The sequence below is a fragment of the Symphalangus syndactylus genome, chromosome 2 (genome assembly GCF_028878055.3).
Source record: "Symphalangus syndactylus isolate Jambi chromosome 2, NHGRI_mSymSyn1-v2.1_pri, whole genome shotgun sequence".
Classification (NCBI taxonomy): Eukaryota; Metazoa; Chordata; class Mammalia; order Primates; family Hylobatidae; genus Symphalangus; species Symphalangus syndactylus.
The window spans coordinates 5,869,717-5,883,376 of record NC_072424.2 but is presented as its reverse complement, the minus strand read 5'-3'; the positions used below and the strand labels follow the sequence as shown (position 1 = coordinate 5,883,376).

The window sequence follows — 13,660 nt, the reverse complement described above, 5'->3', positions numbered from 1 at the left end:
GGGTGGGGGAGCAGGTGGGGCCTTGGTCGCACCTGCCATGACCCTGGACTTAACCTTGCCCTGCCTTGTGTGGTGGTGGGGGCCGGGGGGCAGTGGTGGAGGGGACGTGCTTCTTAAACTAGAGCTGATTTGCGGGAGCTTCGATGGCCCAAGCCAGTACTTTGTTCGGGTTAGAGCCCTGCGTTTCCACCTCTGCCTGTGGTATCTCCAGCAGCAGCAGCTTCTGGCTCCATCTGCAGATTGCTTAAGTCACTTGCCCTATCTCTGGGGGGGAAGGCTGCTGCGTGTGGTCAGTGTGGTAGAACCCACGATCTCCCCCAAAAACTCCAGGCTGTGCTTGGGTGGGGCCCCCTGGGTCCCACACCCCTCCCCATGGCGGCCCAGCCCCACGCAGGGCCAAGGAAAGGCAGCTCCAGATCACACAGGCTGGCCAGGCTGCCTGCAGTGAGGTCATGGAAACTCATGGTGTCCTGTGTGCAGGGCAGAGAGAAGAACAGGCCCCTGTCCACACAGCTGCTCCGTGCGCCCTGGCCGGTCCCATCAGCTGTGCCTTGAGGAGGCCGTCTGACCAGGGGCCTGTGGGAACCTGGCTCTGGTTGGTCACAAACAGGCCTCTTCCTGGGGTCCCAGCACCCGTTGCAGCCCAGCCCAGCCCCAGAGGGACCTGGAGAGGAGAGCCCCCACCCAGGGCAAGGGTGGGCAGCGGGGATTTTAAACAGGGTGTTTTCTAGGCATCGTTGGCAAATAGCTGCGGCCTTTTTCTATCAAGAAATTCCCGTGTCCCTCTGCACGCCTTATCTTGGCACGGGGCTTCCACTGGGGTGCTGTGCAGGATGTAATTCCTTTTTAGGTCACTCCGATACTCCTCTTTGGAGGACGCCTGACAAGGCCTGGCTGTTGCTATTTTTAACACCGAGTCTTGGCCGTGCCGATGGACATGGCCTGGGCAGGGCTGTGCTGCCTGTTTCCTGGGAACCAGGGGCCCTTCGTGCTGGGCCCGGCTCCACGGCAGAAGCAGGGTGCTGCTTGTTTGGCCAGTGAACGTGCTCTTTCTTGCCATGCCTTTCCAAGATACTTTTCCTGGGCCTTCCTATGAAGCATCCAGTTCAAGGACACTATAATAAAACAACCTATGTGTTTTTATTGACTGCCCTTTTTTCCTTTAAGGTGGGAGCACCTGCTTTTTCACTGTAGAATTTTGGTGAAGAAAATGCACAGCTTTGGGCCGTGACTTCCCCGATCGTTCCAAGGTCACACATGCCATGTCATTGTCACTCGGCGTGAAGTGCTGAGCAGAAGCTCAGACTCATGGGTGGGGATGTGCACCTCCGTGGGGGTTGTGTCTCTTCACAGACCTGGGGACACTCTGTCACATCTGTGCTTTGCAGCGATGTGTTTCCAGCCAGGCCTGACCCAAGCGTGCTGTCCGACACTGTGGCGTGGCCTTTCCTGTCCATCCTCTGCGGTCCAGCAAGATGTTTTGTTGAAGGGTCTTTGTCCAGGATAGTGCAGGCTGCAGAGGCTCCCAGACCAGCCCTGGGGAGCTGCTTGGCTTCCTGCAGCTGCCTAGAGCTCTGTGTGTCCCTGTCCTCCCAGGTGCCGGGGCTCCTGTGTCCCCTGGGGCTGTATCTCTCTGGCACGGGCCAACGCCTATGGTGTGAGTGGCTGTGTCCGGCTGGTGTCACCTGACTCTGTCCAGCCTGTGCTGAGCCTGGACGCCAGCATTGTCGACACCTCACAGCGACCGTCTCAGGAAGACCCTCTGAGAGGCGGGAACCAGGCCCCGGAGTCCCCGCCAGGAAGGGGTCTGGAAGGAGCCTGTGCCCGGCGTGATTCCTGGAAAGCCCACACTTCCACCCACCACCACTGCCCCCAGCCCAGATTGTCACGGGCACTGACTGAATTGATCAGGAACTTGGTAGCCAGGTGTGAAATGCAGCCGTGATGAAAAATCAAATTATATAACCCTATAATAAAGCAAGTATATTAAAACCAAAGGCAATAAATGCCCCACACTCATCACTTCCTAATTATTGTACTGTTACATATGATCTTGACTATTTAGCTCTGTGTCTGGGTGAGGGAAATACTCACACAGTATTTGGTGTGTGAGTGACGGTGCCTTGCCAAGCACCTCTCCTGCCCCAGGTTCAGTGACGCCACATCAGTGGCTTAGCGTTGGTCATGGCGGGGCATTCACACCTCGGAAGGGCAGACCCAGGGCCTCGCCTGGAGAGCTAGTATTGAGCACTTTCGAGCACACCACTGCCTGGGGAGTTGGGGGGCTGGTTCTGTCTCCCTTCCCCGTGGAGGAGGCCTCTGTCCCCAGGGCAGGGGCTCCTGAGTGCTGGCTTACTTAGTCAGGTAAAGACATTGCAACAAAGATGCCCTGTCCCTGGCTGCCTTTTGTGGTGGTGCTAGCTACCCACCAGCTTCAGTAGTGAGCCTCAGCTCCCGGACCTCAGCCCCTGCCTGGCTCCCGTTGGTGGGCGAGGTGCTTGAATCCTGGCTGTTGGGATTCGTTGCTCGTCAGTGAAGCATTTACATTTACCCTATACATTCTGCAGCTTCACTAACTTGCAAAGGAATTTTTTTTTTTCTGTTAGCCAAAAGTGTCCAATAGTAGGTCACTAAAAACCATCCTTTTCTAAAGAGCTATTTTGAGTTTCTTGCCTTGTGCAGTGATTGAATCTGTTTTAAAATGAAGTCTCTGATGTGTGTATCTGTCAGCTCTGGTGAGGCCACTGCAGGTGCCCAAGTGTGGAGTGGGTTCGTACTGTCTGAGCCTGGGCACCGCACCTCCTCCAGAGCTGGCAAACAGAAGCGTTTTCAAGCTGAATCCCCAAGCAGGACATCGATAAGAAACAGAGATTCCCTCTTTTCTCCCTGGCCTTGCCATTATGAGACCAGGAAAGATGAGAGACCTCAGAGAAGGTCATGATTTTTCCATCATTCAGAGGCGCTCACTCGAGGGCCCTGGGGTGGCTTCGCGCAGCTCCGGGGCTCCTGCCTTGCGTGTTGCTGGCTGGAGGGAATGTGTTTTTTGGGTTTCTGGTTTTGTTCCTACTGAGTTAGTTAAACAATGAGCACGTTCAGCAAACTTTTATTGTGACGATTTCAAGCCCATATAAAAGTGGAGAGAATCCTTTCTGTGCCCAGCACCCACACTCAGCTGTTAAGCTTGTAGCCAGTTCTGTTTCAGACCCCTCCACCTGCTCATCCCACCCCTGATCATTTGAAGCAAAAACCAGACAGTGCATCCCTTCATTTGTGACTATTTCAGTAGGTATTTCAAAGAATACAGACCCTACACAGTATCTTTATATCTAAAAAGATGATCAGTAATTCCAACCTATTCAATATCCAGTCAGGATTTAGATGTTCTCGGTTGTCTCACAATGGTTTTTTACAGTTCATGTGTTACAATTAATCCGTGTTTTGATAGAAATTGTTTTGTAGCTTTCGTGAGGTTAGGAGTGCCATCTCCCTTGGTGGGTGTGCCACAGAGAGGAGTGTCATCTCCCTTGGCAGGTGTGCCACAGAGAGGAGTGTCATCTCCCTTGATGAGTGTGCCACAGAGAGGTGTGTCATCTCCCTTGGTGGGTGTGCCACAGAGAGGCGTGTCATCTCCCTTGGCAGGTGTGCCACAGAGAGGAGTGTCATCTCCCTTGGCAGGTGTGCCCTGGAGAGGAGTGTCATCTCCCTTGGTGAGTGTGCCATGGAGAGGTGTGTCATCTCCCTTGGCGGGTGTGCCACAGAGAGGGGTGTCATCTCCCTTGGCAGATGTGCCACAGAGAGGAGTGTCATCTCCCTTGGCAGGTGTGCCACAGAGTGGAGTGTCATCTCCCTTGGCAGGTGTGCCACAGAGAGGCGTGTCATCTCCCTTGGCAGGTGTGCCCTGGAGAGGTGTGTCATCTCCCTTGGCAGGTGTGCCGCAGAGAGGAGTGTCATCTCCCTTGGTGAGTGTGCCACAGAGAGGCGTGTCATCTCCCTTGGTGAGTGTGACACGGAGAAGAGTGTGCATTCTGTGTTCTGCAGGTGTCAGATGTGGTTTTCTGTGGTACCAAGTGGACCACGGAGCTTGACTGTGTCCTGCGTCTTGACTGCTTGTGTGTGTTGGTCTAGATCCACTGATTGCCGAGGGAGGGCGCTAAAGTCTCCTCCAGTGGTTGTGGGATTGTCTGTTTCTCCTTTGTTCTGTCAACTTCTGCCCAGTGTGTTTTTTGTTATTAGCCACATACACATTTGTGGTTGTGCTGTCTTCCTGAGAGTTGTCTCGGTCATCACGAGTGTTCTTCTTCGTCTCCTGGAGCCTTGGTCCAATGAATGTTGCCGCCACTGCAGCCCTCCTAGGCTCACGGCGGCCCTCCCAGACTCGTGGCTGGTGTGGTGTGTGCTTTTCTGTCTGTTTGCTTTCTGTCTGTTTGTGTCTTTATCCTGCAAGTGTGTCTCTTACAGGCAGTGTGTCCTTCAGTCTTGGTTTTTATCCACCCTGTAGCTCCCAGCCTTGCAATTGGAATGTCCAGAACAGCCTCAGCTAACGGAACTTCCTGATGACAGAGAGTTCCAGTCTGTGGTATTCACAATGGCAGCCTCTGGCCACCTGTGGCTTTTGATTGAGCATTTGAAATGTGATTCGTGCTATCAAAGAACTCAATTTTAAACATTTATTTCATTTTCTTTTAAATAGCCACATTTGACTTGTGACATCTAGATAACACAGTGCCAGTCTAGACCATTAACCCTTTTATAACTGTTGATGTGGTCGAATCTGGGTCTGCCACTTTTTATTTTTCTGTTTGTACACTGTTTTTTTTTTTTTACCCTTTTCCCCCCACTTCTGCTGTCTTTTGAATTATTATTTTTTTTTTTTTTGGCGTTCCATTTTTATTTCTTCATTGGCTGTTTGCCTTTTTAAAGATTTTTTTTTTTTTTTTTTTTGAGACGGAGTCTCGCTGTGTCACCCAGGCTGGAGTGCAGTGGCGTGATCCTGGCTCACTGCAAACTCCGCCTCCCGGGTTCACGCCATTCTCCTGCCTCAGCCTCCTGAGTAGCTGGGACTACAGGTGCCTGCCACCTCGCCCGGCTAATTTTTTGTATTTTTAGCTGAGACGGGGTTTCACTGTGTTAGCCAGGATGGTCTCGATCTCCTGACCTTGTGATCTGCCCTCCTCAGCCTCACAAAGTGCTGGGATTACAGGCATGAGCCATCGTGCCCGGCTGCATGCCTTTGGAAATCGAGTTTGTGGATGCACAGCCATCCCCAGTCGCTCCTGTCCCTTGGGGCTGCCCTTGCGCTGCTGAGCAGGGACCACAGAGCTCCCGTGTCCATCTGGTTATTTACAGAAAAGAACCAGCCCTGCCTTCCTGGATTCCTCAGAAAGGGCTGATGGGGACAAAATTTCCCGAATTTTTGTATGTTGAGAACTGTTTTGTATAGTTTTGGAATTTGAAGGATGCTTTGGTGGATAAATAGCCCTTGGTTTAGGCCTCATTTCACTGAGATGTTTAGGAAAGGTTATTCTGTTGTTGCCTTAGTGCGTATATTGGGTTTGAAGAGACTGGTGCTGGTCCGATTCTTTACATTTTATTTTTATTTTTATTTTTTTCTTTTTGAGATGGAGCCTCGCTCTGTCGCCAGGCTGGAGTGCAGTGGCACGATCTCAGCTGACTGTAACTTCCGCCTCCCAGGTTCAAGCAATTCTCCTGCCTCAGCCTCCCAAGTAGGTAGGACTACAAGCATGCGCCACCAGACCCAGCTAATTTTTGCATTTTTAGTAGAGACGGGGTTTTACCATGTTGGCCAGGATGGTCTTGATCTCCTGACCTTGTGATTGATCCGCCCGCCTCGGCCTCCCAAAGTGCTGGGATGACAGGCGTGAGCCACTATTGTTTAATTGATCTTTTTTACCTGGAGACCATGAGGGTCTTATCTTTATCTTTGAAATCTTGCAGTTGATTGCTTTGGGTTAATTTTCTCAAGTATGCAGTGAGCCTTTCAGTGTGTAAGTGCAGGTCTTTTTCTGTTTTGAAGTTTTCCTGGGTTATAGTTTTAAATGGTAGGTGTTTCGGGTGTCCTTTGGGTCCCCGATCCTCCAGATGTTCCTCTTCTCTGCCTGTCTCCCATGGTCACTTCCTTCTCTCACGCTGTTTTCTCTGCACGATTTTGCTTTCTCAGTGGATTTTTCTGGCTTTGATGCCCATGTCGGGGTTTCCTTCCAGCGACTCTCCTGGCGCCTGCTGTGGCTGTCGTCCTCTGTCATGACTGTTCTGTGCTTTGCCTCTGCCGCCCCCGAGGTTGATGGGCGCTCTCTGTCTCTCTCTCCCTGTGGTCCATTCTGTATTTTAGTTTCGCATCTCTGATGTGAGGTGGTTTTTCATATTCTCAACTGCTTGAGTAGATTTGATTTTATCTGCAGTGGGGCCTCCCGTCCTGTTCTGCCTCACGGTCGTTTTCCTCTGGTCGGGCACGTTTCCCTCAGTTTGTGTGTGTACAATTTTTTGTCTTTTTTTTTTTACAGCTGTTTTGTAGGGACTTCCTTTTACTCATCTTTAGCAGGAGTAGGGGTTTTGCAAGATTCCTAGTTTAATAGCACCCTCTTCTGTCGGTATTGCAAAGTCCAAGCGCATTCGCTGGCTTTGGAAGTTGGGCAGTGATTGGGGTCTGGGGGTTGTTCCTTCTCTGATTTGCTGGTGCTCTTTCTCTTTCAAGTCCCTCTTTTCCTGCCTTTTCTTCCTTTCTCCTTTGCCACCTGGTGACTCAGGGCTGCTACTTCTCCCTCTTTTTAAAAATCTTTTTCTCTTCTTCGTTGGTAGTGTCCCAGTAGTGCCCTTGAATCATGGCTGTCCTGCTAGGCTGGGCCTCCCACTTTCAATCACAGCGGCCTCTAAGTCTCGCCTTGTGTTCCGACCCACGCTCAGATGTGCTGGGATGCTCTTCCAGAATCTTCAGCCTCCGGACTTGCTGCCTGTGTGACTCTCTGTGTGTCTCTTCCCTGGCGTCTCCCTTCCCTCTCTTGTGGTGTTTCTTGCTGTGCCTTTGTGCTTCACAAAGCCTTGCACCCCAGCGGGGACAGTCCTGGAGCCCGAGAGATCACCTTCTGCAGTCTGGATTTTTCCTCATTTTATTCACTGCTATTTGCAGCTTCCAATTTTATTTTATTTTATTTATTTATTTTTTGAGACAGAATGTCGCTCTGTCACCCAGGCTGGAGTGCAGTGGCACAGTCTCGGAGCGCTGCAGCCTCTGCCTCTTGGGTTTATGCGATTCTCCTGCCTGAGCCTCCCAAGTAGCTGGGATTACAGGCGCCTGCAACCATGCCTGGCTAATTTTTGTATTTTTAGTAGAGACAGGGTTTCACCATATTGGCCAGGCTGGTCTCGAACTTCTGACCCCAGGTGATCCACCCGCCTCGGCCTCCCAAAGTGCTGGGATTACAGGTGTGAGCCATTGAGCCTGGCAGCTTCCACTTTTTCTTCAAGCCACGCTGAGGCTGCAATTTGGGTTTTTCTATATATATAAGTTACATATGTATATATATACATACATATATATATATATAACATAGTTTATATATTACATTCATTATATATCACATCTCCTGCCTACATAGAAAATTGGGGAGCAAATTTTTGGGAGTAGGCTGTCTTCAGCTACCCTGGAGGCTCATTCTATGTATTTTAAAGAACCCAAGGAGAAAAAATGTAATCTTTTATGTTTACCCAGATACCTCCCATTTTTCCTGCCTTTCCTTGTTCTTGGAGATCCAAGCTGCCCCGGGATCATTCCCCTCCATCCCCGCCGGCCGTCAGTTTCCAGCAGACCTGCTGGTGGAACATTTGCTTAGTTTTCTTTTGTGTGAAAATGTTTCCCTTTGCCTTCATTCCTGAGGGATATTTTCAATAGATAATGACTTCTGGGTTGACTTTTTTTTTTTTCCTTCAGCACTTGAAAGGCCTTGTTCCACTGTCTTTTGGCCTCCAGGTTTCCTGATAAGAAATGCATGGTAATTTGAATTGTTGACTCCTTCTTGTATGTGTGTTCTGTTACTTCTGTCCAGTTGGTTTCAGAAGTTTTTTCTATTAATATATCTTTGTTTTCCTCAATTTGATTATGATAAAATGTGGCACAGATGTGCCTAGATAGGAATTTCTTTGAATTTATCTTGTTATTTGTTTGAATTTATCTTGTTAGGCATTCACTGAGGTTCTAGAATCTGTAAATGTATGTCTTTCACTAAATTTGGGGACATTTTGGCCGTTGTTTTTTGCAAGTGTTTTTCTCACGCACCATCTGTTTCTCCTCTCCTTCTGTCACTCCGACTATGCATAGAGTAGACGTGATGCCATTTTCCGGAGGCTCTGCTGGCTTTTGCTGAACCTTTGTGCTTTCTGTTCTTTGATTTCAGTAATTTCTATTGACTTATCTTCAGATTTCCCAGCTGTTCTCTGTCATCTTCATTTTACCATCGAGTCCTTCTGGTCATTTATTTCAGATATTGTATAAATGTTTTTAGTTTTCGACATTTCCATTTGTTTCCTTTATAGTTTCTGTTGAAATTTTCTATCTTTTCATTTATTTCAAGAGTATTTACTTTGACCTCATGGAGCATGTTGTAGTTGTTGCTTGAAAACCTTCCTCTGCTGTGTCCAGCATTGGTGTTGTCTTAGTGGTGGCATCTGTCTGTCATTCTTTCTATTAAACGCGGGCCACGTTTTCAGATTCCGATAACTCAGGGTTGTGTCCTGGTCGTTGTGGATGCTGTGTTGTATAGACACTGGCTTTTCTTACAGTTCTTCTCAGCACGCACGCATTCACCCTGATGAGGTACAGACCATAAGCTCAGTCTCATGCTGGGTGCTGGTCAGAGCCCACCTCACCACTCAGCGCCTCTGCTCGCCCACGTGGGTTGTCACACACGTGTGTGTTTGGGGTTACTGGAGACTCACGCAGGTTCATACACAGACTTAGTGTTCCCTCTTCCTAGCTCTTCCCTCAAGGGTTGCCCCGCACCGTCCAGCTAGCCTGCGCTTCTTTCTGTTGTTCTTCTGGCCAGAGAGAGGGTGGGTTTCCTCTGGATTTGTGGGGTCCACATTCTGCTGTTCCCGTAAGTGTGGCCCAGGCTTGGGCAAAGCCCGAAGAGGGAAAGAATAAGAGACTTGCCCTGTGTATCACTTCTCCAGGCTCTGACTCCCGGCGCTGCCTGTCTGCCTCTCTTTACCTCTCAGCCTCCTCAGGTGCATATTTTGTTTTTAGTGTGTGGTTGTCCTCGGCGGGAACAATGGCCTCCAAGGGCCTCATGCTCCCATGGAAAAACCGGAGCCCCTGCTGATACGCCTTTGCAGTGCCTTTTAGTTGATGCATGTCTCTGTACACTTTCCTTTCTCTCGGCCGTTTCCTGTTCTTCTTTACCCCTCTTTGCCAGCGCTTATCTGTGGAAGGCGTCCAGTGTCCCCCACGCAGTGTCCGTGGTCCTGTGGCTGGAGGTGTCCTGTGGCTGTGCCCAACGTGCTGTCTCCCATTTCCTGGAATCAGCCTCCGTCTAGATCTGACATGGGTTCAGTTTTTCTGCCAGGATGCTTTGCCGTGGCGGTACAGCTTTCATCGGGAGGCATGTGCTCTGCTCACCCCTCTGTCTGTGTCTCTTTGTGGTATTAGCAGCCGCTGGTGTTCACTGCCTCGATTCATCGCGTCCATCGCGTCATTAAGAATTGTAAAATGGCTGTATTCTAATTCTACCATTTCTTTTTCACTTTTTGGTAGGAGTGTTTCTGTAAAGAGGGACTGTGTCCTCCGTGCTTTTCCAGAGACACCGATTGTCCAAGAAAGGCAGGATAATGCGTTGCTCCGTTCCCCTTATTTGCCAGTTTTCCAAACAATGTCGGGATTCAAAATAACACCTGATTTCAAGATGCCCAATGCCTGGAGGCTCTCAGGCTCATTATGTACTGATGGATATAAACTTTCTTGTTGTGCTGATCCATGCTAGACCATAATTCTGTGTCCTAGACGGAGTTTATAATATGTGAAGTTACATTTCTCCATACAGCTAACTAGTCCAGCTATCCGGATAGATCTAACCAGGATGTCTTCCTTCTCCTTCATGAATTCTTCAGACAGTTTGCCTGTGCCTTTGTGGAGTGAGATGACCCCGTGCCAGAGGGCAATTTTCTGAGCCCAGTCTTTCAGCAGAAGCTCCAGGGACTGGGTGTTAACTCACCTGCAGTCTGTTCCAGGACAGCTTCGCAAGGGCCCCGTGTTGTAAACTATGCGTGGAGGTGGTTTGATTTGTGGGTGTGGAGGAACAATAGCATCATTTGCTGCCAGTCAGTGCCCTGCTCTTTTCGATAGTCGTTCATTGCTTTTCTTCTGAAACTTCTCATGGTAAAGATCTTATCATTTTGATAACTTGGTTTTCAAAGGAAGTGTGGCCTTTCATCTGTTTGGGGTACCCATCTCCGTAGCCTGTTGTAGATGTGTGGGAACCCTGGGCTTCTCCTGATGCAACATTTTGTGTTTCTGAAGCGTCCTCTCACTTCAGCTTTGAGGGCGTCATCACCCCCGTGCATGGGCAGGGTGTGGGGCACACTAGCAGGGCTCCCCAGTGTGGAGCAGCGCTGGCGCGTCAGGGTTCAGAGGGCTCATGGTCCAGTGGGAGGGGATGTGGAGAGCGGCCTGTGACTGCTGAGGGAAAGGAGGTTCACAAAGCAATCTGGGAGTCCAGCGGGAAGGGGCGGCCTTCTGGGACAGCCGGGAGCCTGTCTGCGGTCTGGAGACAGCCTGGAGCCCGTCTGCAGAGGAGGCCCGGGGCGTGGGGAGTGGGTGGAGGCGTTTCCAGCAGAGGGGCGGCAGCAGAGCCCCAGCGTGCAGCACTTACTCTGTGCGGTGTCTGGCGGGCTGGGGACGACATCTGAGAAGCCCTGGTGTCCTCGGTTCTTCTCCACGCGGCTCGCCGGCAGTCCTTTCGCATCAGGGCTGTGTCTCACTGTGCGTCTGGTGTTCCAGGGCCCCTGATGTGGCAGCTGTGCCAGCATAGCTGCAGTTTGTCCACCGCCTCACTCCTGCCATGACAGCCCGGGAAATGCTGTAAAATCTAGTTATCCGTGGGGTCGTTGGAATCCGAGGACACATCTTTTCTTGTAATGGCGTTTGCCTACAGAGCTGTGTGTGTCACAGCCCCCTCTCCTCCCCCATCATGCCGGGAGCAGGGGTCCCCTCTGTTTGCGGAGGCCTGGCCTTTGTTGGTGGGGGCTGTGCTTAGGAGCACATCCATGTAACGTACACTTGCTTTTCAGAGAAACCAAGCTGTTCTGGTTTAAATTAGTGGGACCATTTGTCAATAACTGCATGAAAATATATACGTAAGACTTCTGACCCAACTGTCCATGTGGAGGGGCGGCCGCACGTGAGGATAAAGACCTGCCGATGAAGCTCGGTGGCAATTTTACGTCGTAACTCTTCATCATCCTGCTTTTCTGTCACGTGCTTGAAACCTTGCCAGCTTGGGGAAACTGAGGGTACGTGGTGTTGACGTAGCTGAGCTCATGTCCCGTCCAGCACAAAGCAGGTGTTGTGAGGTCGCTCTGTGGGAGCTGTTGACTTTAAATGAATGTCATGGAGAGAGGAGCCATTTTCCTCAGTTGTTTATTTAAACTTAGTGATTTATTAAAATTTAGTTTCAAATACTATTAATTAGCAAGGTCATTGGGTTTACCAATTAAGATATATTGAATATAGGGTTTTTTTTTCCCCCACAGAGGTATGGTTTAATCAGTTAGCTCTGCTAGTATATAGAAGGAATTCAACTATTAAAGACTAAGAAAGGCACAAAATAAACCTAAACACATCCAAGTTATCACTGAATATTGTACTACTGCCACTGTCTTTCTCTGGGTGGTACGGGAGTTGAGGCAGTCTAGTGAGAGAAGTCACGGGTCCAAAGGATTTTGAGGCCAGATGTGGGGACTCACACTTGTAGTCCCAGCACTTTGGGAGGCTGAGGTGGGAGATCACTCGAGCCCAGGAGTTGGACGCTGCCGTGAGCTATGATCACACCACTGTACTCCAGCCTGGGCAACAGAGTGAGACCCTGTCTCAAATGAAATAAAATAAAATAAACTATAAGTGTAATAAATATGTTGTCTTAGGACGGGCAGCTTAGTGTTTGGATTCTGAGACCTGGCAGGAATGGTGAAGGGATGGGGGATGAGAGGAAGTCAAAGGGCATAAAAGCGTCAGCCTGGCCCAGGTCTGAGGATGCTGTGAGTTACTAATTCTGCTGGTGCATTCGAGGTGCTGTGACCAAGGCCAGGAGCTCTGGCATAGAAGCAAAAGCCAGCGTCGGTTCCTGTGCCCAGCCCTGCGCCACTATGCCCACAGCATCCGTCACCTTGGGTCCCAGCGCCCTGTGAGAGAGGAAAGTGCTGATGTCGCCTCCCACTCACAGGAGGTCGTGGAGGCTCCGGAGCTTGGTGACCCCACAGCCGATCGCCCCATGGTGTCCTAGGGCGTGTGGACACAGTGAGGCCTCTTCCGTGCCAGGGAGGCGTGGCAGATCTCAAGCCCACCCACTCTTCCCCCACCCTCAGACGCCACAATGAAACCAGAGCTGTGCATCAAGACAGCCTGGAAACAGACCACCGGAAACACTCAGACCACCGGCACCAAGGGTTGTCTGTTTTCAGAACTTCTGTTGTTTTGAGCACAGCCCAGAGGGACAGCTGGCCCTTGGGAACCACGTTGGGCCGTCTGTTAGGGAGAGTGCATCGCCTGGGCCTGAAGGCAGTGGGCTGTCTGGCCTCCTGAGTGCCCGGGGAGCCCACGCCCACACCCATGAGGGAGGGGCCCACTCGGTGCATCCACGCAGAGGCTGCTGCGAACTCAGGCATGGCCGCCCTTGTCTCCTGCTGCCGCTCCCACCTGCAGCACGGATGGGGCCTGTGCACGGGGCCTGGTCAGAGCTGTTTCTGTCTCCCTAGCCTGAGCCCTGTCTTCACCTGCAGCACAGACAGGGCCTGCCCAGAGTGCATGGTCAGAGCCCAGTTTCTGCCTCCCCAGCCTGAGTCCATCTTCCCTTGCTGGCTGCCCACTTGCTCAGCTGTGCCCTGGACCATGGCCGCTGGGCTCTTCCGAGGTGGGCCATGCCCACAGCTCCACCTGGCTCACGGTGAGTGCCGTGTCGTCATGAGCACCTCCAGGCTCCCAAGCCCAGCACAGACAGACAGCACCGGCCCCTTCTCTCCCTGCCTTTCCCCTCCTCGAAGGAAGCTTGTCCTGCTGGGCCCTTGGTGGCTGTTGGGGCGCCGCCACCCCAGCACCGGACAGTGAGCCCTGTGGGGGGCTTGCTCCTTGGAAGCGCTGCGCGTCCTTTGTTCCAGGAGAGCGGGGCCAATTGGTGCCTCACCCCTCGTCCTGCTCAAGTGACGTGTGGCTCCCCGGCTGCCTCGCGTGTGTCCCACCCAGGGTTTCCTCCCGGGTGAGATGGTTCGTGTCCTGGCCTGCGGCTGTCAGGGCTCCCATGAGTGGCGAGGTGTGTGGTGCGGGGCAGTGGCTGGACTGACAGTGGGAAATAGACGGGGACCTGGAAGGAGGGGAAGCCATGTTGATACTGCATCCGCTCTCCGAATTCTCTGCCTGCGCGTCCTCTCAGAGCCTCTTGGT

General features: G+C 51.4%; 1 protein-coding gene across 3 annotated transcripts in view; it reads left to right on the top strand.

Annotated features, from left to right (window-relative positions):
• INPP5A (inositol polyphosphate-5-phosphatase A) overlaps positions 1-13,660 on the top strand; it is a 235,756-nt gene that overhangs the window by 90,828 nt on the left and 131,268 nt on the right. The gene's annotated exons all lie outside the window — the stretch shown is intronic.